This window comes from Larus michahellis, chromosome 1, assembly GCF_964199755.1.
Source record: "Larus michahellis chromosome 1, bLarMic1.1, whole genome shotgun sequence".
Taxonomy (NCBI): domain Eukaryota; kingdom Metazoa; phylum Chordata; class Aves; order Charadriiformes; family Laridae; genus Larus; species Larus michahellis.
Genome location: NC_133896.1, coordinates 108,476,453 through 108,495,233, shown reverse-complemented (window position 1 = coordinate 108,495,233; position 18,781 = coordinate 108,476,453). Strand labels below are relative to the sequence as shown.

The window sequence follows — 18,781 nt, the reverse complement described above, 5'->3', positions numbered from 1 at the left end:
AACAAACTCAAATGCAACCTTTTGCCTGATCATCTGTCTCCAGAATTATAAATTCTCAGTCAGTGTGCAAATTTTAAAAACAGGTATGAATGGAATAAGTATGGGAGGATAACAATACAGCCGGGTCTGGTGCATACTTTTGGAATTACTGTCTTATATGTGAAAGGTGAAGCCACACATGACTTGTGGGGTTTTTTTTAAGTGAGCACTGAAGACTGTCCCTGCATTGTTTCTACTAGTACTGCCTAGTATTCATAGTGCACTTGCACCAGAAACACCCATTCAGTAAATCCAGTGCTCGCCTACGTAATTTTCTAAAACTATATTGGAAATTCTCCTTTCCTCACAAAACCAAGACTCAGTCCCTATTGACGGCAGTTCTCTTTGCTACAGGCAACCCAAGGGAACTGTTCTGAAAGGTGATGAAATGGTTCCACTGCACAGAAAAGAGATTTTGCCCCATCTCTGAGTAGGCAGTGAGACCCGTTCACAAACATATTGTATTTTCCAGTGTTGCATGCATGGGTGGGTAATCCAGTCAGGGAATGATCTCACTGGGAGACAGTGGTGAGTCTACTGGATTTTGTCCGGTGGTGTTCTGAATAGAAAATTTCATCACAGCTGTGTGTGCCGAGCTGCACGCATACCTGCTTCTGTGCATTATGCAGCAGAGGCTTGAGGGAACAGCCTTGTACAAAGGAAGGACGGCACAGGTTATTCATTATCAAAATAATACAAACAAGATAAGAGCATTTAGTGTTTATACATTAGAAAACATGGCTACTACTTAGTAAAGGACGCCGTAACTTTCTCCTGTGCATCTCCTTCCATGCTTAACAGGCGTTGCCACGTGCCCGTCTGTGGTGGGTTGACTATGGCTGGCTGCCAGACGCCCACCCAGCCACTCTCACACTCACCCTCCTCCACAGGACCCGAATCGGGATAAGGACAAGGAGATCACTTACCAATTACCATCCTGGGCAAAACAGACTCTATTTGGGGAAAATTCATTTAATTTATTGCCAGTTAAAATAGAGTTGGATGGTGAGAAACAAAGACAGAAATTGAAAACACCTTCCCCTCACCCCACACCCTTCTCCCAGGCTGACCTTCACTCCTTCATTCCCAGCTCCTCCATCTCCCCCTTCCAGGGGATGGGGAACGCGGGCTGTGGTCAGTCAGTCCATCACAGCTCCTCTCTGCCGCTCCTTCCCCTTCACACTGCTCTACCATGGTCTTCTCCAGGGGCTGCAGGGGAACCCCTGCTCGGGCACCTGGAGCTCCACCTCCTCCTCCTGCTCCTCTCCCCCCGGCGCTCCCAGGGCCGTGTCTCACCCTTTTCCCCTCAGCCCTGGCTGCCGGGCAGCGTTTTGCCCTTTCTGAGAGAGGCTTTCCCCGAGGCGCCGCCACGGTGGCTGCGGGGCTCAGCCGTGCCCTGCGGGGGGTGGGTTGGAGCCGGTTGGAGCCGGCTGGAACCGGCTGTGTCCGGCTCGGGGCAGCCCCGGCCGCTCACCACAGGGGCCGCCCGGCAGCTCCCCCTCACAGCCCGGCCCGGGCACCTGGCACAGCATCTCAGTGAGCTTGGGGATGGGCAGCGAAATCCTTGCTGAGGGCCGCTGCACAGGCACACAAGATTTCTGTAATGAGCTTGATGGTGTGGATCCGCTTGTGGATCCCTTACCGCGGACGGCGATATCCCCGCGGGAGGAGCAGGAGGTCCAGCCAGACCTGCTCAGCGCCCGGCAGCGCTCGCCTCAGAGCCCGGCCAGCTGACAGGCTGCGGGGGACCGCGGCTGCTCGGCGGGTGGTAGGAGGGAGGTAAGTGGGAGACAGGTCAGTGTTTCCACTTATTATTGCTCAAAAATTCCTAGCCCGTCTTCTTACCTCATAGATACGAATTCCAGAATGCTCCAAATGGAGTCGGTTTGTCCCGGGGAGCGGCAGTCCGAGGGAGCTCTCCCTCCGGTGAGCACCGTCCCAGGTCTACGTTCAGCTCTCTTTAAAATGTATTTACTTGCAGTTTGCACCCAGAGGCAAAAGACGAGGTCTAGACAATTATAGGGTAATCAACATCAAAAAGGGGAACTGCATAAAAATGAAGAATCTTGTTAAAAAGAAGCTAAAACAGGCAGCTAAGAGAATTAAATCTTTCCAGGCAGCCTGAGGACTATGTTAGAAAAATATGAAAAGAGTTTAGAACCGCAGGGTCAATGCGTATCGCCTAGCAGAAACACTTGAGGAGGAGAAACTGGTGAGGCTAAACAGAAGAGAAAGCAAACTAATAAAAATGGCAAAGCCAGAGTTTGAAAAACTGAAGTTATTTTCCAAAGGGAAGAGAAGATCCTTAGATTTTGGCAGATTAAGTATGAAAATGCGGTAAGCCAAAGCACCAAAAAAAAAAAAAAAAGCTTGAGAAGCAACTAGCAAAGGCAATTGAAAGTAATAGTTATTCTTTCTTGAAATATATCAGGAAGTGTGCCAGTACGTTTCTAGGATCAACTGAGGATCGAGGTATAAGGGGAAGCCAGATGAGTTTGCTACGTCCATATTTACTGTGGAGGAGGTTGTGGAACAAACAGGCAAAATGAGCAGTAACAAGCCAGCAGGACCAGATGGTTTCACCCTGGTGTTCGAAGGGAATTCAAGGATGAGATTGATGAATTATGAACAGTGACAGGAAACATCATGCTTAAAACCACCTTGCTAACTTGCGACAACAGGGCTTCGGGAGAGATCCTAGAATGTGCAAGTATGTAGAACTGACACCTGGGCTTCACAAATAGTAAAAACTACAAAAAGGACTACAATTAGCAGACATCTGACTAAACCCAAACTTTCTGGGGGGAATCCCTTTTGCAGAGGGAAAATCCTGTCTTATAAACATATGGGAGTTCCTCGAAGAGCACAGAAAATGTGCCTTGTGGTGGCCTATTTGATATAGAGGGGAAATATTACAGGTGTTTCCAAAAGTGTAAATGGCAAAGTGATAGCTTTTAGGGATTGTTGGTTTGTTCTCTCTTCAAATAGAAACTTTTAAGGGTAAATTTAGCTTATAGGAACCAGTTTTGTCACAATGCAATGAGGTCATTTTTCATACAATGACTGGAAAACCTTGGGAATTTGTTGTCAGTGGATATAGCAGGTGGCAAAAATTCATGGTAATTCGAGGGAAAACTGCATAAATTCATGGAAAGTTAAATCCTTAAGGTTTACAGAATATTTTTAAACTGTGCTTGGTGTCAGAAGTGCCTGAGATAGTTGTAGGTCGGAGGAGTGCTTGGGGAGGCAACAGGTGTGCTTGGCCTGTTCCCTAGACACCTGCTTATCCCTGGTGTTGGAGACAAGGCACTGGGGTAGCTGAACTTTAGTCTGATCCAGTACAGCTCCTTCTGTGCTGTTAAGCGTTGAAATGTTGTGGCTTGCTAGGACTAGATGCTAATGGAGCTGTATCCCTTTGAGAGCTTGAGGATCTCTCCTTTACAGTACTAAAATTATTACCATGAAGGTACTAAAGAGTAATTTTCTGTGTGTGAGAAGCTTGGGTGAATTAAAGCACTCCCCTCTGTCTAGAGATACTGATACATTTAAGAGAAAAACTCCTGTAAGTAGGTAATGTTTGTCTGTTTTTTTCCTTTATTGTATTACTGTTTCATAAGTTATTTTTAGATGTAAAAGAAATTGACACAGACCATGGTATAGGACTTAGCTCGTAAATATAAATAATCATAAGTTCCCATTGTGTTGTTATTAAGATTTCATTATATTCTCTTGAAAGCATGAAGCATTTTATTATTTATTATGATCTAATACAATGTGCTTCAACATCATCTTTTTTTGACACTGGTGAAAAAATGTAACTGAGGTACAAAAATTTTATGGTGTATTTCCATTCCTTTGGTGCTCCTATAACTGTTATAAATATCAACAAACATTTGGTTACTTGTTGAGAAGATTCAACTACAGATCTTAGAAATGTCGTTGTTATGGTTAGTTATTAACGGTATCTTATCTGGTGAAAAGAGGATATTCTGCTACATCTCCCAGACTTCATGATGTTCTTACATGCATTGAAAGTCAAGAAGTGCATACCTCGGTTAATGAGGTTTGGTACCGAAGACTTTGTATAGTCCTTGCTTGTCATTCACGTTGCAGCACTGGTACTTTTATCAGCTCTCTGGGTGTTGTCACTGCACCTCAAGTGCATGAAGGAATTTTAGTTTAATGAGGCTTCTCCTTGACTGTGCCATACATCAACAGCAAATGATTTTAAACAAGTAGTATTTGTACAAGCAAGTAACTGAATGAGATTTTCAACTGTTTACTTAATGGAAAAAGCAGAAGTGAATCAGCCACTCTCCATTTTCCTTTTTGATTCTTGTGCCAGCAAGCATTTGACCTTAGCTCAAAAAATGCAGCTGGTATTTCTTAGATGAGATTTGTAAATTTGTTATAATAAAGACACAGAGTTTCTTATGAGTGTTGGGACACAGCCCTTACTGAAAAGAGTGCAATTTAGGCATGCAAATATCTGCCAGTGTCTCAGCCTGAAATATCTAAGCAGTCTAAAAATCTGACTTGTCAAAGGAAAAAAAAAAAGCTCATAATAATCTTTGCTCGTTAATACCTTGATATACCCTTCGGGCCTCAACTAGCAGTGGGGATATCACCAACACGCACAATGTTGATCAAGGAAAGAGAGAAAATGTGGCGTGACACAGTTACCTCCTATTTCCTCTTTCTTGGAGTCTCCACCATTATCTCTATCTGTAGACTTGCATGTGGCACTTCAGCGTAGCCTACGTAAGCCAAGCTAGTTTCAAAGAATATATATGTTTTGATCCTATAATACGAAAATTTAAGACATTTAAAACTAGTGGTGGTGAATCTCTTTCTGCTATTTTTCTGATATTTCTGATAAATATTTTCCCCAGCTTTTGTTGCCCTGGCTGGGTATGCAGTATGCTTCTAAACTTGTATGAAGAAACACAGTGTTATAAATGGATCTGAAGACGTGCTGGTTGAGAAGATGTTATTTTCCTCTGTTCTGTGAAATGCATAGTAACTAAGGTGTGCACATCCTATCATTATGCTTTGCTGCTGCTTTCCTATCCCCAGCAGTACTTCATTAACATTAGGAGCATAGTTCCTGGTTAATCCCAGTAATTTTCAGCAGCCATTCTGATGCATCCACTTGAGCACCATATTATCTTAATACTGCTGACATTTGCATGTCTTTGAAATACATTTTTTTCAGATATTGTCCATTTAATCCACTGCAGTTTCTACCATCCTTTGTTCTTATAGTCATGCTTTACTTACAGCTGATGAGAAAGAATAATCTACTAATTTCTCAATAGCTCTTAAAGGTTAAGAAGGAATCAACAAGGTGTAAACAGCAGTATAAGAAGCCCAAAGACTTAGCTGTTTGAACACAGACTACATAATTAGAAACCTATAGAACTAGAATTATAGTGAAACCAGGCCATTAAAATTTCTATGTTTAATCAACAATTTTTCATGTGAGTGAAATTCTTACGTGCCATTTATCATCTCAGCTGTACTCTGACAGAAAAGAAAAAGGCCCTTGGAAGAGCAATAAAACATTTAAGCAAGGTGTGACAATTATTCTTTATATTCACTTATCTGTATATAGTTTCTCCTCTCCTTCCCCCCGCTTCCACTTACCTGAGAGTGTAGGTCTTAGTTCATGAGGCTGAAAGGGATTTGTATTTCTAATTTGCACATCAATACATGGCACCAATCCCAGGCAGAACAGGGAAAGGGTGTATCTTACCAACATGCTCCAGTACTGATTCAGAGTACTTCCAGCTCCAGAATTTAAAAGGAGCTTTCAGGACATCAGTATTTCTCTACTTCGTCTTTTACCCATTCATCTAACTAGAATAATGCCACTGTAGCCTTGAGTGGACCTCACTTCTTTCCCTGTGTGAGATTACCCGGTCATCAGTCTGAAGCTCAGACTCTGCTGACTTTCCATCCTCTGGATGAGGTGGCGGCTTCATCGGGTCTGCCTTCCCCCTCTACCTGCAGCAGTAAGGGAGACGCTTCTGATGGAGAAGGTCTCTTCCCCTTCAGTTTCTCGCACAATCTCCTAGAGGCAAGGTTATCATTTGCCCTTAATTATCGATATGCCATTAGGTGTATCTTATCCATTGCCTGTGAAAGCTATTACACGACTCGGATAATATATTGTGCACCCACCTGAACAGCTCATTGTTGGGCAATCTGTCCATATCAGGCCTTCAATGGAAGACGTCTGATACAAAAGCAGCATCTTTGCTACTTTACAGAAATGGGAAAGCACCTTATCTAATCTATGGTCAAATCCAGGCCAACCTGCAGATATTCCTTGCAAAGTGTTACCTAGTACTTTGTCCTTGAGCTAGTGTCACTTAGTTGGTGGTGGCAGTCACTTCTGCAAGGCCTGCATTCCCCAGAAAGTAAGGCAGTATTTATGAACATAAGATTTTTTAATGTATTTTTTCTTCTTTCCTGCTGCTGTACTAGCTTACACCTCTCCTTCTGCCTTTTTAGCCTCAGGAATCTTTTGAAAGAGGAATTACGCTTCTGTGGAGGAGGTTTTTTTCCTGGTTAAAATTTAAAGGAAATATTAATTATTTATAAACTGGCAACACAAAATGAACAGTATAGCCATACATACCATTGTTTTCTACAGACAGAAGATTTTAAAGTGCACTTTTTGTGAAAGCTGTTCATAAGCTGGAGAGGTTATAGTGTTTTCTCTGAACTTAAGATGGTTTTTGAGCCTCAGACTTTAAAAAAAGTGTGGTTAACAGCTGGCTACTAAAAATGTTCTAAAATACTAGGTATTTTGATTTTAATTACTAAAAATACATGAAAATATCCAAGTCTCTTTCAGAATAAATCTGAAAAAAAAAAAGAAATGCCTATTCTCTGACTTTTGATGATTTAAAAGAGGTTTACTTTTTTTGTTTATGGTATGCATTAGTGTGCCTGTATTCTTCAGTTTCCTGTTTGCTCCCAAGTGACAGTCTGGCCTTGAAAGTTTGGAAATACGGCCATCTCTTTCTCCCTTCTCCATTGTGTGGGTCTACAATCATAACTGATGGAAGGCAGAAATAAAGTAGTTTAGCAAATTTTGCCTTTCATGGGAATAATTGCCTGCAGGGTGCAGAAGTGTCTGAAGACTTGAGAAAGTATAAAGGAGTAGAAGTGTCCAATCTATTGTTTATGAAATCGGTCAGATTCAGAGAAAGCAAAAATTGGAAGGGGGATGAAATGAAACACCAAGAGTTTGAAAGTAGATGGAGTATGTGACAAATGTTGGAGAGATTTGTGGAAAATGGAAAATCAGAAGATGAGGTTATAGAATGGGTACTATGCAGACCAGGTAGCTGAAGGCGTGTGCCGTTCTCTGCTGTGAAGGCCCGATAAAATTAGCACATCTGCAGTGCTCCCGCTTTCTGCCTGAGGAAGTAGCAGAGGCAAATGCCCAAGAAAAAGGGTGGGTAAAATCAACAGCCCCTTAGAAAGCATGCAATGTTTCTAATCTTAAATTTGTATCCAGAAGGTGGAGGGTATAAGAACGAGATTCTTCTCTTCTTTTTTCACTGTGAACATTTGTGTATATGCAAGATGGAGCGCACATTTCCAGTGCAAGAGAGACATCAATGTGTGAATAAAAGCTGATGTAGAATGGAAACTGTCCGCCTCCTTGTAAAAATTGTATTCATATGGGCTATATACGTCATACGCACATCTAATGTAAAGTGCAACCATTTCTATGGTAATAATCTGACTCTTCAGAAAGAATACAATTTTGAATTTGGGAGCTCAACCCACAAGTACAGCCACATGAAAATATTGGCAGGGCCTAGTAAGTTTAAGGAAAATAGTGGTCAGTTTTAAATATCAAGAGGAAAAAAAGAAGAAAATAATCTGTTAATGAAGAGAATGAGATTTGATTTTCTTGAAGAAAATTAACCACAAGATCTACCACTTACTCTCATGAAGAAGTTCCATTAGAGAAATTAGCAAATTGGTCAGATACCAACAATAGTAACAACAATAAAACACTTAAAAACTGTAGGAAATTTTACAAGTCTTCTGAAGACTTCAGATCTCAAAGAAAAAAAAAGAAAAACTTGAAAATAATTTTGGATAAAAACCAGAAGTATGCCTATAGAGAAAGTGTCAGGCTTGGAAGAGTACTGGGTGTATACTTGGGGAAATATTCAGTACCACAATAAATTGGTTTCAAAGTAGAACTGGAATAAAGAAAGGAATCATTTCTGAGGTCTTATAATGAAACTCAAACATGAGAGTATTCTTCATCAAAAGAATAAAAGCTGAAGTATTTTTAAAAATTTTCTATATACAAGTAGTAAAACTGGAGTGCCTTAGAAGAATATTATTTGAATTTATTTTCTTGTTGTAAAGCACAAACTTGGAAACGAAGTCTGAAATCATTCAGAGATTTCATTGCACCAAAATAAGACTGGCAATCAGTAAGCAATTAACCATTCTTAAAACAGCTTTAAAAACCGAAAAACATTTTGCACTTCCGTGAGAGTTAAAAATATTTTGCTATAGCTTATCCTGAAACACAGATGTCTGAACCTACACTAGGTTGAAAAGATTGGATATTTAGACTACTTCATAGATTTGCTTTCTCTGGAACTTGCTATTAGAAAATATGTTTTATGTATTGGAATGCTATAAAGTATTACATTTTTGCATTACTACAAAAATGGTAGCTGAAGAAGGCAACTATGATATAAACTGAGGGATTTTTGTTCTTAGTGATACTGATCCTCAAAGTGGGTTTAAATATGATTCTGAGTTTAATACTTTAAGAGCAGAAAGTATTCTGTGTGTGGTCTCTTGTTAAGTGCTAACAAAAAGTATTTTTAAATACTTTAAAAAATTTTCTATAGCCGCACTCAGTGTTAACTCATTTCAGTACTCTCAAATCATTACAGTAGTGCTGGATTAATTCTTGATTCAGACATGGACAGAGTAATTCACTGATCAATGGACAAAACATCATTCTTCATATGAATCGGAAAAGGCTCAACTCCAGAATGCGTACTAGGTTTGGATGGCTAGGATTTTAATGTATTTTCATATTTGAATGTATAATTTGAGCTCTTGTGGCACGGAAGTTCTAGACTCAGGAAATAAAGCAAACTATATGGTGCAATACCTTTTGGAACAGTTTCTCAATATGGCATATTAAAAGGAAAATTGTTTACAGAAATGGTAATTGCTGAACAATAGAAAAAAAAGTAGAAAATAGATTACTCAAAACCACAGGCTGAGTAGTTTAAATAGTCAGCATGGACTGTAAGCTTTAAGAGGTAGCAGATGCCTGTCAGTCCTGATCTATCTTTACACAGTGGCACACAGTTAAGACCTTTTGTCAATAGTTCAGGAGTTTATAGTTAATTTCCATTTAAGAGTAATCAAGCTCTTTAAGACATGAAGTCTGAAGTTGTTCACTCTACAGGAGATCCATGTGATTTGGAGAGGCTATGAACTTTGCAAAAAGGTTTCTAGTTCTTATGTAAATCGAAGATAATAGGTTTTCTCAAGTTAATCAGAAAAAAAGGCTTTTCAATTTGTAAGGTACAACTCAGCAAATAAATTGGTATATGGATTTGAAGTTATTAATATCAATTAGAAAAGCTGACTTTCTGAGGGTCTCTGCAAACCTTCCATTATTAGAAGAAGATTTAGCTGTCTGTCACAATGGAAAGGTAGATCAGGATTTGCTAGTACCTCTGCTAATGGTCTTGGTCTAAGTAATAGGGGGCTGTGAGGGAAGTAGGAACTCTGCAGCCAGAACTGTCTTCTTTCTTGCTCATTTGACAGTCAAGCCTAACCTCATGCCATGTAGCTTCTAATAGGAGAGGAAGGAAGCCAGGTGGAGGAGAAATGATCAATAAAGTTGAGAAATACAAAATAGACCGTATTTCTCTTCCAGATCAAGAGGACAGTCTTGCTTAGAATGACTTTTATTTTTTCTAGTTTATTATGACCACATAGAAGAACTTTTAACAGGTCTCCTTCAGAACTTACTAAAAACGTAAGGCAAAACAGTTTGTCTGTGTTCTTTAAAGACAGGTGACATTTGTAAGAGGTTAGCATGTTAATTTTATGGCATGCAACTGTAATTTCACTGCAAGGAGGGTTTAATTATTCTAAGACAAGAAGGAGATTCCTTCTGATAAAGAAGAGGAGAACAGATAAGAAGTTCAGGTAAAAGCCTTAAAAGAAATGAATAGCATTAAGAGCAGCACTGCTGAAACTGACATAATAAAACTTGTAACCTGAATGATGATAGTATTTTCTTAAAAATATTTATAACAAGAAGTGTTTTTAAGAAGATGTGTTTTTAGGTGTTTTCCAGACTCTGAATAGTTAGAGGTACTTGGGGCGATAAATGGCATTAGCAACAAACAGTGCACAGCTTGATTTCATGTCTCACGACATTTATCCCGAGTTGTCCGTTTGCATGCAGTGGCATTGAGGTCATAAGAAATCACTTAAATAAGTAACTGTGTTATGACACACTGCAGCGATGTGTTCCTGTGTATTCCACTATTCAGAAAATCTGCTGACTTGACCTCAGTTTTGATGTATTGCACAGTATCACGACAAAGCTTTTTCTGATACTGCCCACCAGCCATACTGCACATTTGTGAGCTCTCTGATTTTGCATTTCCTTCAAAGCTGAAGAGCTGGCAGTGCTGTCACAACCAAACTCATTCTCTCTGACAAAACACTGCTTCTCCAGCACACAGAGTGACTATTGATAATGAATTGTAATTCTCTGAACTATTTTTTCCATGTCTGATGCAGATCACCCACAGCAATTTGGGGTCCTCTTTTTCCTCCTGCATTAAACTTACCTTAGGGAGGATGGTACTTTGTGAACAAACTTAGAGGACTCCCCCACCTCTGCCTTCATGTGGCAATGGATTTTGAATTTCTTGAAATCAAATTCTGGACTACATCCCTATGGCATCTCCCTCACAAAGTTTTGGGTTTTTTTTGGAGACAATCTTTTTCTCCATCTCAAGCCTCCCTACTGCTTACAATAGTTGGATACATAAGATATTTCTGATGCAATTCACTGATAAGGTATCTTCTGATTTCACATAAGTTCTCTTGTTGATCTCTCTCATGACTATGAGAAGGCCAGGCTCCAAAATGTTATTCACAGCATTTTTTTTAAACTTCTTTGGGAAGATTGTGAATAATACAGGAATTAGGTAAGAAAATTCATATATACATACGTATATATATGGATTATGCACTTTTCAGATATTTGTTTGATATTGCCTTGCCTTCTTGAGAATAACTAACATGAAGGAAACGGTTAAGGGCAGGGGGAACCCACAAGAAAGCCACAAAAGGCAAAGGGAAAAACTACAGGTAAATAGTTGCGAAGAAGTTAACATTATAATGAGTTAGTGATCAACTGGGCAAAAGCTATCCAGACAGAGACCAGCAGCATAGCACATCTGTGTTAAGGGCTGAAAGTCTTAGGTCAAAGGGAGTCTTATGCTCTAAAGATACTAAAGGACAAAGAGGAGTGGGTTATGAGCCTGGTGAGAAGGAGATACAGAAGAAAAGAGAATTATGGCAGAATCGGTCCAATTTTGTTCAGTATATTCATTAATGATTTGGATGATGGGACAGAGTGTATCCTCAGCAAGCTCGCTGATGATACCAAACTGAGAGGGGTGGCTGACACTCCGGAGGGCCGCGCTGCCATCCAGCGTGACCTGGACAGGCTGGAGAGCTGGGCAGAGAAGAACCTAATGAGGTTCAACAAAAGCAAGTGCAAGGTCCTCCACCTGGGGAGGAAGAATGCTAAGCACCAGTATAGGTTAGGGGTGGACCTGCTGGGAAGTAGTTCTGAGGAGAAGGATCTGGGGGTCCTGGTAGACAGTAAATTATCCATGAGCCAACAATGTGCCCTTGTTGCCAAAAAGGCCAATGGAATCCTGGGCTGCATAGGGAAGACTGTGGCCAGTAGGTCGAAGGAGGTCATTCTCCCCCTCTACTCTGCACTGGTGAGGCCACAACTGGAGTGCTGTGTCCAGTTTTGGGCCCCCCAGTTCAAGAGGGACAGGGAACTGCTGGAGCGGGTCCAATGTAGGGCAACTAAGATGACTGAGGGTCTGGAGCATCTCCCTTATGAGGAAAGGCTGAGAGAGCTGGGACTCTTTAGCCTGGAGAAGAGAAGGCTGAGGGGAGACCTTATTATGGCATACAAGTATCTAAAGGGTGGGCTGAAGGAGGATGGTGCCAGACTCTTTTCATTGGTTCCCAGTGACAGGACGAGGGGCAACGGGCACAAGTTGGAACATAGGAAGTTCCATTCAAATACACGGAAAAACTTCTTTATGGTGAGGGTGAGAGAGCACTGGAACAGGCTGCCCAGGGAGGTTGTGGAGTCCCCTTCTCTGGAGATTTTCAAGACTCGCCTGGATGCAACCCTGAGTGATGTGCTCTAGGCAATCCTGCTCTAGCAGGGGAGTTGGACTAGGTGATCTCTAGAGGTCCCTTCCAACTCTGAAGTTTCTGTGATTTCTGTGAAATAGAACAGTCACCTTGTTGCAGGTAGAGGTAGGTATTAACTGACCTGAAAGGAACCTTAAAAATGGTTGCAAGGAAAGATTCGGTTATAGATATGGGGAAATATGAATGTGGAAAATTACTCTTAACCTCTTAACAATCTATACTTTGTATCTTTGGCTAAAAGAATAAATACCTTTGCTTTGAAAAGACTCTTCTTGAGTCACTTTAATCAGTTACTGTCACAGCCTGCTGAGGGATAAGGACTTTCGGCTGCAAATTTGTTCTATCATATCAACATGGTTAGCATCTGTAATCCAGTGAACCAGTCTGAAGGTGAGAGGACTGCCTGATTTGTCCAAAGCAAGGTACAGGCAGGGAGACCTGTCACCTAAATGCCTTTGTGATGGGCAAAAGAAAGGCTTTATCGTTATCCAGGACAGAAGATGAGGGATGAAGGGTTGGGGGGTTTTTTTGTTTGTTTTGTATTGTTGGTTTTCTTTCCTTTTCTGTTTGGTTTTTTTTGTTGTCGTTGGTTGGTTGGTTTTTTAAAATATTTTTTGGTGTTCGCTTTTTTTTTCTGTAAACGTTGAATACTAGCACTGTTTGAGATTCCTGTCACCTCTCTAAGCTTATCATTTAAGCAACTTTTTCAAAGGCATAATCCACTGAAACTGTCATCAACAGTTCTTGTTTCTGTTGTCTTTATAGCTGTGAATTCCTGTCAAATTTTTATGATATAAAAAGTAGAAACCTATATTTTGTTGTCAGCTCATTTTTAACATATATTGGTAATTTAATTCTTAACCATTTTAAAAACATTGGTATAGGGCATCATAAACATTCTTAGGCTATGTTATGTCTACCGAGATGCTTAAAAGAGAAAAGTGTAGACAAATACAACAGTCAGTTCAGATGTTCAAAGCTTCTGTCTTAAAAAAAAAAAAAGTAGTAGTTCGTAAAAGGTACTTAGGATATTCTTGACTAATTCTTCTGGGGAGAAAAGCACTCTATGAAGGTTACTCCAGCTTTGCAGAACTACAAAATCAGATACTTCTTATATCATAAAATAAAAACCATCTATCCAAGCCTTTTATGAAAGGCTAGTGACTGTGGATATTGATGTTTTTGATAGATGAAATACTCCCAAACCAGCTCATCCCAATATGACTCATCAAACTGAGACTTTATATAAACAAGAAGTTCCCTCAGGATTTAAACTTTCAGATGAATGATTAACTGACAAAGCTAAAAATCCAGGTTCTCAATACAGAGAAACTCTGTAAGTTTCAAATTAATGAAGCAATCATTCCCTTAGATGACTTAACGCCGCACCAGGATTTCAACAAAAAATGCTCTGATAAATGTGATGGTACCTTTTCCATTACTCATTTGAGCGTTTCCACTAGATTATGTTTTTATGGACTCCAGAAAATAAAAGTGTGCCCCTGTTTGGAGGAGTAAAAGGCAATGTTCAAGAAGGCCACATTCAAAATAATGAATTTACTTGTCTTGTTAGTGTTGCACAAACCCTTCTTCTATCTTCCTTATTTTTATCCACGTTGGCTACAAAATTTTGACAGGATGCTTAAATACCCAGATGGATGGTAATATCCTCAGTGAGACTGAGTACGTAAAAAGACAGCACGGGTTTTTTGTTGCTTTTGTTATTTTCGGGGGTTTTTGAGTGTGATCTTATGGAAATTAAAAGGTTATTCTTTGCTAGTATTATGGGCCAGTAGGTTATTTGAGTGTCGTTTACTAAGGTCTCAGTAAAGAACACTTTGTACGTGACCTTTCTGTACACAAAAATCAGAAAAGGACAACAAAAAAGAATAGTGCCAAAAACTTCCAAGTGAGAATGGATTGCATTGCTTGAATTTACTTTGCTCAGAAAGAAGAGGTGGTACAATAGATCTATGTATCATTTTTAAATGAAGGCTAAGATAAATATAATGGTTAGATTTAAAGATATGTCTAGGAAGGAGGATTATAGGAAATCACTGAAGCATCTCAGTCCTTTGGTTAAGGATGGAGAAAGGGATGGAAAAATTAATGAACTTTTTTTATAATACAACTCTGTAACTTTTAAAGGCCTAGAGTATAAAAAATATTAATGTGGACTTAAATATTAAACTGTTGACTTTCATGTTGCATGAATACTTGGTGAAAAGATAAGTCTGTGCCTAAGTGTTCTTTTCTAATCAAATCTGACTGTGGTTTTAAACCTTTTTTTTTTTTTTCCCCAATACATTCCAGTTTGTCCCTAGCTGTCTTGACAACTTATTTTGGAAGAAAAGGTTTCCTAGCCTAAGGATTAGAAAATAATTTCACTTAATTTGCAAATTCTTTGTTACTTGCAAGAAAACTCCTGTTCTGTAGTATAAAACATGAATCAGCCTGGAACATGATACCATTTTTTTATATCCTTGTTGCAGTCCCACTTCAGTTTGGGAAAAAATACCAAATTCTGTTGCTTTTTTATGTCAAGTTTTGAGGCTTACATGAAGACAGTTAACAAAATCATTTTTTTGGACCAAAAATTATTTCATTTTTGCAAGTCAGTTACTTCTGGGCCTTTCTGCTAGGATTAAACATAAATTATACCAAAATCTGAGCACATTTAGCAGTTCTTCAGAGAGAGTAGAAAGTTCACATTTCTTTTGGGGGGCTGGCAGAGAAGTCATTGGTCCTAATTAAGGATTTTTTGTAAGCTTGTGATTAGTATCGCTGGCTTCTTTCCCTTTAACGCAGTCCTGACGGTGCCGCTGTGTGCAAAGCCGTATCAGTAAAGCAAGAACGTACCAGCCCAAGAAATAGCACGGGCTGTCACATTCGAGCTGTGTCTTTGAAAGAATTTCTTCAGTACAGCATGCTTAATTTGTTTGTTGTTGTATTAAAAGGTGTCACACTGTGAGCAAATTAGAATAGGTAAGCCAGAAGCAGAGCTGTGTTTTGGGGAAGAAAACAACGTTTTGGTGCTTCAGCTCTGCTACCTCTCTCAACCCAACGAAGGGTCTCAGTGGCAGCACAGCTCCTTTCCACTTAACCGCACCCACATGGGAGGGATTAAACCAGGGATATAGAAAAGCACCTCTCACCCAAGATGGAGAAAAAAAAAAAAAAAAAAAGGGAGGACAGACTTGTTCTTTGGGTGGCTGCATTGGTACCAGCAGGCTGTTAGGACACAGCAGGTCAGTGAGCTTGTTTGTGCCATGATATGTGTGAAGGTAGTAACATGCAATTGCGTTAGTGGCCACGGTGCTCATGCCAACTTTATGGCTGTTGTGCTCCAAGAAAGATGTTTTCAGGATTGTCTGAGAAAAATGGGTATTAAACTGGTAAGCGTGATTCAACCTGAAGTAAGCCCAAATGCACGGCAGAGGGATACCCTGTTTGTTCCAGTCCACACGGTAGTAGATAGCATTATAGCAACTCTTCAGTATGTGAAGAAAAGGTGAAATTCTGCAGTATGGGAGATGTATGCAATGGAGAAAAATGTGCAATATTAGGAGCATACCTATTTGCTGGGTGTTTTAGAATGTCAAACCTAAATATCACCCGTTTGAGCCAGAACCCTTTCAAAGCATTGAGTAAGAGAAAGAACCTCTGTCTGGATCTGCGCCTGTGAACATGTTTCAGTAGGATAAACTATGGGGAATTCACAGTTCTCTGTGCCTTGTGTCACAGAAGGAAAGCTTCCCCATTACTGTTTCAGCTGTGCTTTGGACAAGGAAGGTACTAAAGCAATTATCAAGGAAGAGCCAGTATGCTCTAAATTTACGATTCCCTTACCGTTTTTTCTTGCAAATTTTTCTTTCCCTTCTGAGCCAATAAGCTCAGAAGGTATCAAATTGAAACAAACAGAGAAAGAGGGAGAGAGAAAGGCCTACTAAGTACAAGGTTATCATAACTTTTAACAAGGTTATAATATGCAGAAGCATTATTTACCATATCCTGCAATATTCATTGCCACTGCTAGGAGATCAGTGCAAGACAGATATAAATAAATATGTTTTTGCACAGCAGGTAAGGAACTTCCAGAATTCACTGCCACGGGAGGCTGGGTTGAGACAGTATAACCAGATTCAAAAAGATATTAGACACATTCATAGGCAACAGGTCTAAATACTAAATAGATACAAAAGAGAAGAGATGTGCCCTCCAGCATCCCTGACAGAATGATTGTGGATGCTGACAGAGCTCAGAGGGAATGGACCACAGAAAAGGGCCACACACATGTTTTCCTTCAACAGCCGCCCCCCTTGTCACTGACCACAGCAGCACCCTGGCCTGGGTGCATGAGCATGTCTCATGTTCTCAGCTCACTTCTGCCTGACTAATGAATTGTTTTGACCAGAGTGTTTCAAAACTTCCCAGCAATGCAGGCAAAATTTAATTTTGTGGCTGTGACAGAATTGCTGCTGTAGGCACCATCCTCCTTGAGAGTAGTGAGACGGAGGGCGAGCTGTGCCCCGCCACCATGACGTGTTGACCGTGGGCTGGGTGCCCAGGAATTGTTCTGCTGCTGACACTGAGCCAGCACAGGATGGCTTAATATTAACTGTTAATTAGCAGGTTCCCCGACACCCAGATGTAGATCTGCCTCTCTCTAAAGCCATGATTTTTCTGCCATCATCATTTTGCAACCACAGATAACCACTCTGTATAAGACTAGAGTTGGTATATTACAGTGTGACAAAGCTCCCTGAATAATTTATATCGAAGGCTCCATTTCATAGTTATTTGTTATCCTGTGGGGTTTCCCCTAGGATATGCCATCTAATTTCAATTTAAAAAGTGAGTTCGATAAATCACCACTGCATAGAAGTCGCTTTAACGTGCCGTTTATGAAGGCAACGGTGCACATTGTAGTAGAAGTGTTTCAGAGTTTCCACTCCTGGGATTACAGATTCGCAGTAAGCTGGTAAGTGGGGAACAGCGACGAGTTTGCTAGAAAATTGAACAAATCCACCTTAACCTATCAAAGCAAATCCCACCTTAATGTTGTGAACTCTGTAGGGCAATGTTTCTCTGACAGCCCGGGCGTCTAGATTCCCTGCTCAAATTAAGCAGAAAGGAAGCGTGTATATTGTGTGTCATGTATATTTAGATACCAGTTGCTGAAAGTTCACTTAGGAAGAGTATCAAGACATATTTACGGTAAGGTATAAGTGAGGCCCATTACACTGACAGTTCTTAATCCTTGGTTTAAAATTATGTGCATCTTGGTATATTCCATGAGTATGTGATTTTTCTAAAAAAAATTATAACTTCAGAGAATAGCCAGTCTAGGTAACAAGTTCAACAACGATTAACAAGGTGTCGTCCAAATATTACTAAAATATGTATAAATCTCTGCTTTCTTTCAAGAGAAACATAAGTTATAGTATTTTTACTTTAAAAAGTAATATAAATTATAGAGCAGCAAGTGCATTTCAGAAAAATTCACTTTGTTTACATGTCTTGCCTAACTTAAAAGAAAATCATATCATTGCATTCATTAGGACTATTTTTCTGTGCATGAGGCCACATTTCGGCAAAATGTCTCTCCTTAGGCTTAATTCTCACTCTTCACACTTATTATGTTTAATAGGCTTTAAACATGTGCTTAAAGTAATGAAATTAAGTATTTTTTGAGTAAGACTAGTGACTAATTTGGCATCTGCTGATTTTATAACAGCGCATTATATTTTGTTTTATTACTTAGTCATACATCTGCATACTTGGAGAGGAAAATATAACGTAACAATGTGCAGATCTAGAACAGCTTCTGACTGAAATTACTTAAGGAGTGTACCCAAGAGAAAGAGATTGATATTTGGGCTATAGTGTACAAAGCTACCAGGTACAAGTAATGCAGCAGTGAATCCCCCGGCTGCATAAACCTTGCTTTAGTGACTAGTATCTAAGGACCCGAGATGTTCCATCTGTTTGTGAGATAGTCAGGATCTGTCTTTTCGGTAATTTCCCTCATGTAAATTTAAAAGTATATGTTCTTACATGGAAGTAAAGACTGCATACCAGCAATAAATACATCCTGCTGTCTGTTGGGCATGAACTGTGGAGCTTCTTGAGAGTCTTTAGGAAAGAGGTATCGCTTGCCAGTGGGAAGGTACGTGGGAATCTGCAAGACGGTCAGGTCCCTTCTCTGCGGTGCCCTTAACTTGCCTTGGGGGTTTTTGCAGTC

At 40.0% G+C, this 18,781-nt stretch overlaps 1 protein-coding gene across 4 annotated transcripts in view; it reads left to right on the top strand.

Moving 5' to 3' along the window:
* The window catches only part of CADM2 (cell adhesion molecule 2), a 668,106-nt gene that overhangs the window by 583,429 nt on the left and 65,896 nt on the right, over window positions 1-18,781 (top strand). The gene's annotated exons all lie outside the window — the stretch shown is intronic.